The 6,820-nt window shown below is 36.3% G+C and overlaps 1 pseudogene across 1 annotated transcript; it reads left to right on the top strand.

Moving 5' to 3' along the window:
• The first annotated feature begins 1,647 nt into the window (after window positions 1-1,647).
• Window positions 1,648-3,776, top strand: LOC105509610 (annotated as a pseudogene). Its single transcript, XR_001001458.1, has one exon. The product of XR_001001458.1 is annotated as an origin recognition complex subunit 3 pseudogene (transcript).
• Window positions 3,777-6,820: the final 3,044 nt, after the last annotated feature.

The raw sequence follows: 6,820 nt of genomic DNA, 5'->3' as shown, positions 1-6,820 counted from the left end.
AAAAGTCAATAAATGATACAGCCAGGATTAGAATTCAAGCAAAGTTGAAGTCTGTGCAGTTAACCATTATACAAAACTAATTTCAATGATCATAGATATACATGCACTTAGGAAATCATAAAACACTAGGCAAATTCACATGAATTACTATTTACAATTTAAGTAGTGGCTTAGAATGAGATAAACTAACTGGCAATGTGACTGCTATTTCATAAGAGGTTGATACATGATATTTAGGACAATGTCAGTGTTGATCTTGATTTTTATCATATGTTAAAACTTCAGGGCTAGGCATGGTGACTCACCTGTAATCCCAGCACTTTGGGAGGCTGAGGAAGTTGGATCACTTTAGGTCAGGAATTCAAGACCAGCCTCAACAACATGGTGAAACCCCGCCTCTACTAAAAATACAAAAATTAGCCAGGCATGGTGGCAAGCACCTGTAATCCCAAATACTCGAGAGGCTGAGGAGGCATTGCTTGAACCTGGGAGGCAGAGGTTGCAGTGAGCTGAGATTGCGCCACTGACTCTAGCCTGGGCAACAGAGCGAGACTCCGTCTTAAATAAAACTTCAAAGAAGAAAGTCTCCACCCCATGAAGTTAGAGAGAGGTATGTAATCAATCTTCTTACCTAAGCCATATCTTTACTATCCTTTCCTCATCCCGGTACCCACAAATTATGCTAATTTATGCCCCGGATTGGTATATAACTTAAAAAAAAAGAAACTGTCTTAATGTATTTTACAAATATTTGTTTGATATCTATTATATTGAATAATATTTGTACAATATCTATTTGTTGAATATTTGTTGACATCTATTTGTTATATTTGTTGAATATCTATTACGATTCATTTCCTTAACCATTGTGTACATTCAGCCACGTAAAAACTCTACATATGAAGACAGAACAAGCAAAATCTATTATAAAGCTATAAATGCATCTAAATATTGTCTTACGACAAAACTATAATTTCTTGAAAATCTAAATATCTATTTGTTGAATATTTGTTGACATCTATTTGTTATATTTGTTGAATATCTATTATGATTCATTTCCTTAACCATTGTGTACATTCAGCCACGTAAAAACTCTACATATGAAGACAGAACAAGCAAAATCTATTATAAAGCTATAAACTGAGTGTCTTATGGGAGGTCAGAGGAAGAACCAAGAGTCTCAAAGGAAGTGAGAGATATCCCTAGGAAAAAAAGATGGTGAGAATATTCTAAATTATAAACTAGTACATGCAAATGTAGGAAGACCAAAGAAAAAGGGTGTATATGAGCTGAGGGTATATGTATTAGATGGGCTTGGGTTCTAGGCCATTAGATGTGCACCGGCGTAACTGGGAAGTGGGCTACATGGAAGGATGTGATAGAAGAGGTAAGTACCTTCACTAAAGATGCTGGTCTAAAAGAAGTCAGTAAGACCAGACCATGCAGCTCAAAATGCTAGTGCCCTCATCTATGTACTTAAAGTGTCCTATCAAATACCATCAGAAGAATACCTGATATGACCCTGAAATAAGTCTAATCACAAAAGGACAATAGAATCCACTAGTGTTCTGAAATTGCAGTACTCTCCTTAACCTGTACTCTTCTACTCTCCACTCAGTATCACAGTCAAAAGGTATTCCCGGTGCATCTGGAATCCACAGAGCCACTAGGACCATAGCCACTTCCTCAATGTCCAAGGGCTGCTTTGTTTTTAAGCCAAACTCCAAAAAGAGAAAGATCTCTGTGCCAATGGAGGACTATTTTAACAAAGGGAAAAATGAGTCTAAGGACAGTAAGCTTCAATTTGGAACTTAGTTGATATGGCAGCAAATGAAATCTGAAAATGAGCCACTACAAGAGGAATTAAATAAAAACTTGTTTGACAATCTAATTGAATTTCTGCAAAAATCTCATTCTGGATTCCAGAAGAATTCAAGAGACTTCGGCTGTCAAATAAAACTCAGAGAAATTCCAACTGCTGCTCTTGTTCTTGGTGTGAATGTCACAGATCATGATTTAACATTCAGAAGTCTAACAGAGGTCCTTCAGAATAAAGTCTCACCATATGTAGTCTCATTGCAAGCTAAAGACTGTCCAGATATGAAACTTTTTTTTGCAAAAGTTGATCTCACAATTGTTGAACTGCTGTGTAGATATAAAATCCAAAGAAGGGGAAAGTGTTCAGCTCACCCAGAGAAAGACACATTATTCAATGGACTCACTTTCCAGTTGGTATATGACTGTCACACAGAAGACAGACCCAAAAATGACAAGCAAAAAGAGGACTACTTCTAGCCAATGGCAGTCTCCTCCTGTTGTGGTTATCTTAAAGGATATGGAAAGCTTTGCCACAAAAGTACTGCAAGACTTCATAATTATCAATAGTCAACATCTGCATGAATTTTCACTAATATTCATTATTTGAATTGCCACATCTATTATCATCCGCCGATTGTTTCCTCATGCAGTATCATCTCTATTGTGCATAGAACTGTTCCAATTTTTGTCTTGCAAGGAGCACCTGACTATGGTACTCAATAAGCTACTTCTTACAACTCAGTTTCCCTTTAAAATAAATGAAAAAGTATTGCAGGTTCTAACATCTTTTTGTATCATGATTTCTAAATTCAAAACTTTATAAAAGGACCAGCTTTCTCTATTAGAGCATTTCTATTCCCAGCCCTTAAGTGCCCTGTGCTGTAATCTTCCAGAAGCCAAAAGAAGAATAAATTTTTTATCAAACAATCAATGGGAAAACATCTGACATCTTCCATCTCTTAGGAGGTACATAGAAAAGCAAGTTGCGCTCTTGACCAATGAGAGATGTTTGAAGGAGAAAACACAATTATTACTAGAAAACCTTCATGTGTATCATATGAATTACTTTCTGGTTTTGAGATGTCTTCATAAGTTCACCTCTTCTCTTCCCAAGTATCCACAAGGTCAACAGATCAGAGTTGTACTGCACAAGTTTAGAAAAGAACATACGGAATTCAGAGGAGTATGCATCAGTCTTGTAGCTGCTGAAGATGTTGGCAAACAATGAACTGATGACCATACTTGAGGAATGTTTCAAGGTTTTTAAATCTTGTTAAAATCACCTTGGCAGCACAGCTAAGAGAATAGAGAAGTTCCTGGCCCAGTTTCAGAGCTTCGATGAAACCAAAGAGGAAGAAGATGCTTCTGGGTCAATCAAAGGGGCTTCAGAAGACAGACCTCTATCATCTTCAGAAGTCTTTACTGCAAATGAAGGAGTCAAGCAGAAGTAAGAAGCAAACCAAATTTGAAGTACTCAGAGAAAATGTTGTGAACTTCATGACTGTCTAGTGAGAGAATAGTTTCTGCCTCCTGAGACACAGCCTCTCCATGAGGTGGTCTCCTTCAGTGCTGCCCATGCCCTTCGTGAGCATTTAGATGCTGCTCCATGAATTGTCCTCCATACTGCACTCAACAATCCTTACTATTATCTAAAGAATGAAGCACTGAAAAGCAAAGAAGGGTGCATTCCAAATATCGCCCCAGACATCTGCATAGCATATAAATTGCACCTAGAGTGTTGCAGGCTAATCAACCTTGTGGACTATTCATAGGCTTTTGCAACAGTTTTGACAGCTGCTGAAAAAATGGATGCAAATTCTGCAACCTCAGAAGAAATGAATGAAATTATCCATGCTTGGTTTATTAGAACTCTTTTTGAACTAGAACTTTTAGGATTTATAAAACCTACCAAACAGAAGACTGACCATGTGGCAAGACTAACATGGGGAGGCTGCTAGAAAGCAAATGAGTGAAGTCAGAACTATCACATTTAGCTTAAGCGAAAAAGGTGACCAGTCATATTTACATACACTAGAGGACTAGAGGAGCCTGTTTTGGTGAGAAGATAAATGTGTAATCCTTATGTGATGTTTATCCAGAAAAGTACATCGCTAACCCCAAATAGGCATATATCAAAACACCTGTGGAATACTTTAGAGTCCAACAAATAATATATATAACTAAAACTGCTCACACATTTTACTGTACTTTTCACAAAGTTATTACTAAATTGTGAGTAAATCATTCTTGAACTTATAGCATAAAAATATAATAAATTCCTTTATCCAGGAGTATAAATTTTAAAAAAATATATTCCCTTTGACTTATCAGTACCTGAAGAATATTTTCAGAATGAACTTGGTTAAGGTTCCTTTGCTGATTATAAAATAGCCAGTTCTTTATCAGAGATGGATTCTTCTCTTAGTCAGTGGCTTAGGTTGGATAACTGCATATTATTTCAACTTAATCTTTTATTTCAGTGATGGTCCTGCCAAACCTCATATTGGCATGACCAAAGCTTCAGGCTAGGGCTCGAGATTAATGCTGTGCTTGTGAGCTCCCATAGTCAGAAATTCTACAGTTTGTGAAGGAAATCCAGGATGTACTCAGCTGGCAGAGCTTTTAACAATACTCAGAGTGAGTCCAGCTTGCTCTAGCATGGTGGCAACAGCTCAGCAGTGCTAATAGGAGTAATAACTCACATTTGTCTGTAAGGAAATAGAACTAGAAGTCACAGACAGAAAATAAATCAAGGTGGAAGGCGCTAACTTCAGCCTCAATCTTATTTTCATAATCTCATGAGTATTCCACATTTTAAGGAAAGCTACTCCTTCAGATGAAGAGAAGAGAGTGTCCCAATCACTCTGTGCCAAGCATTGTGCAGAAACTTTCCCATGAAAGTTCCCATTTAATCTTCATATATCGGTGAGTTATTTTAATCCCATTTCACAGATTTACATTATATGAGGCTAAAAGACTTGCCCCCGGTCACGTGGTTAGTAGGTGACAGAATAAGCTTCCAAATCCAACATATGTCATAGTACATACTGACTGTGTTCACTGACCTGCAAAGTACAAAGTGACTGCCTTGAATATAATGATTTCAAAACATCTTTCTGAAATGTGGCTTCAGATACATTTACCATGCCTTCTCAGCCCCTTACCATTTAAGTGTGGATAATTCTATTCAATAAGATATTGAGTAGCTTTTATGTGGCAGGTATGCTGGATAACAGAGGTATAATGTTGTATGATGTTATGGACTGATGTTATATGCCCCCAAAATTTACATGTTAAAATCCTAACCCCCAATGTGACAGTATAGGAAGCTGAGACCTTTGGGTGGTGATTAGGTCATGAGAGTGGAGACTACATAAATGGGATTGGTGCCCTTACAAAGGAGACACCAAAGAGTTTCCTTATTTCTTCTGACACGAGGACACAGAGAAAAGATTGCCATCAATGAACTGGGAAGTTGGCCCTCACCAGAAGCTGGATCTCTAGTGCCTTGATCTTAGACCTCTCAGCTTCTAGAACTGTGATAAATAAATGTTGGCTACATGCTTGTTGTTTAAGCTACCCAGTCTATGGTATTTTTGTTACAGCAACTTGAATGGACTAAGGACAGATGAGGACCAGTTTTTGTCCCCATTTATTTTGTTATTTATTCAACATATTTTGAGTGCTTGTATGTGCCAAGCACTGAACTAGGTTCTCAGAGCACAACAGTGAGTGAAACAGCTATAATTGCTGAAATGGCTTATAGTTCACTGAGGCTCATTGTCTTTGGAGGTGCTGATCATAGCCTCTGGCTGGTGGTACACACTCTTCACTTCTAACTGAGGTGATGGATTTTTACTTAGTGACATACTTTTTCATTTTTTTTTCACACATTTATAAGACATCTGTAATAAAATTAAAGATAAGGAAATAAAATGAAATTGAAAATATTTCAGAATTTGGTTGATCCTCTGATCAAATATCTTTCAAAATCTATGTTTTCATTTGAACTAATGCTCGAGTCATGCTTAAGAAACAATTTTTAATAATTTTAATAATTAAGAAAATGCATTCTTATGCATTCACTGATTCTGTTTCTTAAGGAGTTTTTTCCTATGAAGAAAACCTATCGCAAAGTGGTAGTCATTTATTGACCAGAGAATACATTTATCCACCTTTTCTGCTAGAAGTTTTCTAAAAACATCATTGAGAAAGTAGGATCTGAGCAATAAAGAGTTAACCCCAAATCAAATTAATAATAATTTTTAAAAATTTAGCAAAGCCATCAGTGGCAGAGAAATACAACATATAATTCATTATATATTTACAAAGTAAGAATCAATGTTAAGGGTGGATAAGATAGTTAAATAGCATGTTTATTTAATAAGCATGTACAATGAGTGTCTGTCCTATGAAACCATACTACATATTTTCAATTAAGGCATTATACTTAGCAGAGTAGGAAAATGATTATGGGAAGGAGTACTATTTTTAAAATAAATAGATTCTGGTAACTTACCTATGAGAAAAATATTTGGGTGTGGTTTACAGATTACTTTTAGAAACTGATGATGAATTTCCTGGAGTTGTCTACCTGCTATGAATAATAATAATAAATGTTATCTTGGCTGTTTAGAAGTACCCAGTCATTAAAAGGAAAGCCACTGGAGGTGGCAGTGTTGACTGTGAAGGGCCACAAGGAGACTTTCTGACTTGATAGAAATGTCCTGTGTCTTGATAGTGCTGGAGGTTATGCGTATAAATTGATTTGTCAAAAATGATGGGACTATGTTTTTAAGTTCTGTGCTTTTCACTATATATTTCACTATATATTTCACTACATAAAATAACTCTATTGAGTTATTTTATAACTCAATAAAAGTACAAGTAAAATTTTAAAAATGTAAACTGTGGTAAAGGAAAAGACTTCTTGCTTATTTCTCAAAATCCTGGCTTGTGCCTTGTTTAAACCCTCCATTTCACATTATGCGAAGGCATCTCA

The sequence above is a fragment of the Colobus angolensis genome, unplaced genomic scaffold, assembly GCF_000951035.1.
Source record: "Colobus angolensis palliatus isolate OR3802 unplaced genomic scaffold, Cang.pa_1.0 Scaffold179, whole genome shotgun sequence".
Classification (NCBI taxonomy): Eukaryota; Metazoa; Chordata; class Mammalia; order Primates; family Cercopithecidae; genus Colobus; species Colobus angolensis.
The sequence above is the reverse complement of the archived record's forward strand: the minus strand, read 5'-3'. Positions and strand labels throughout refer to the sequence as shown.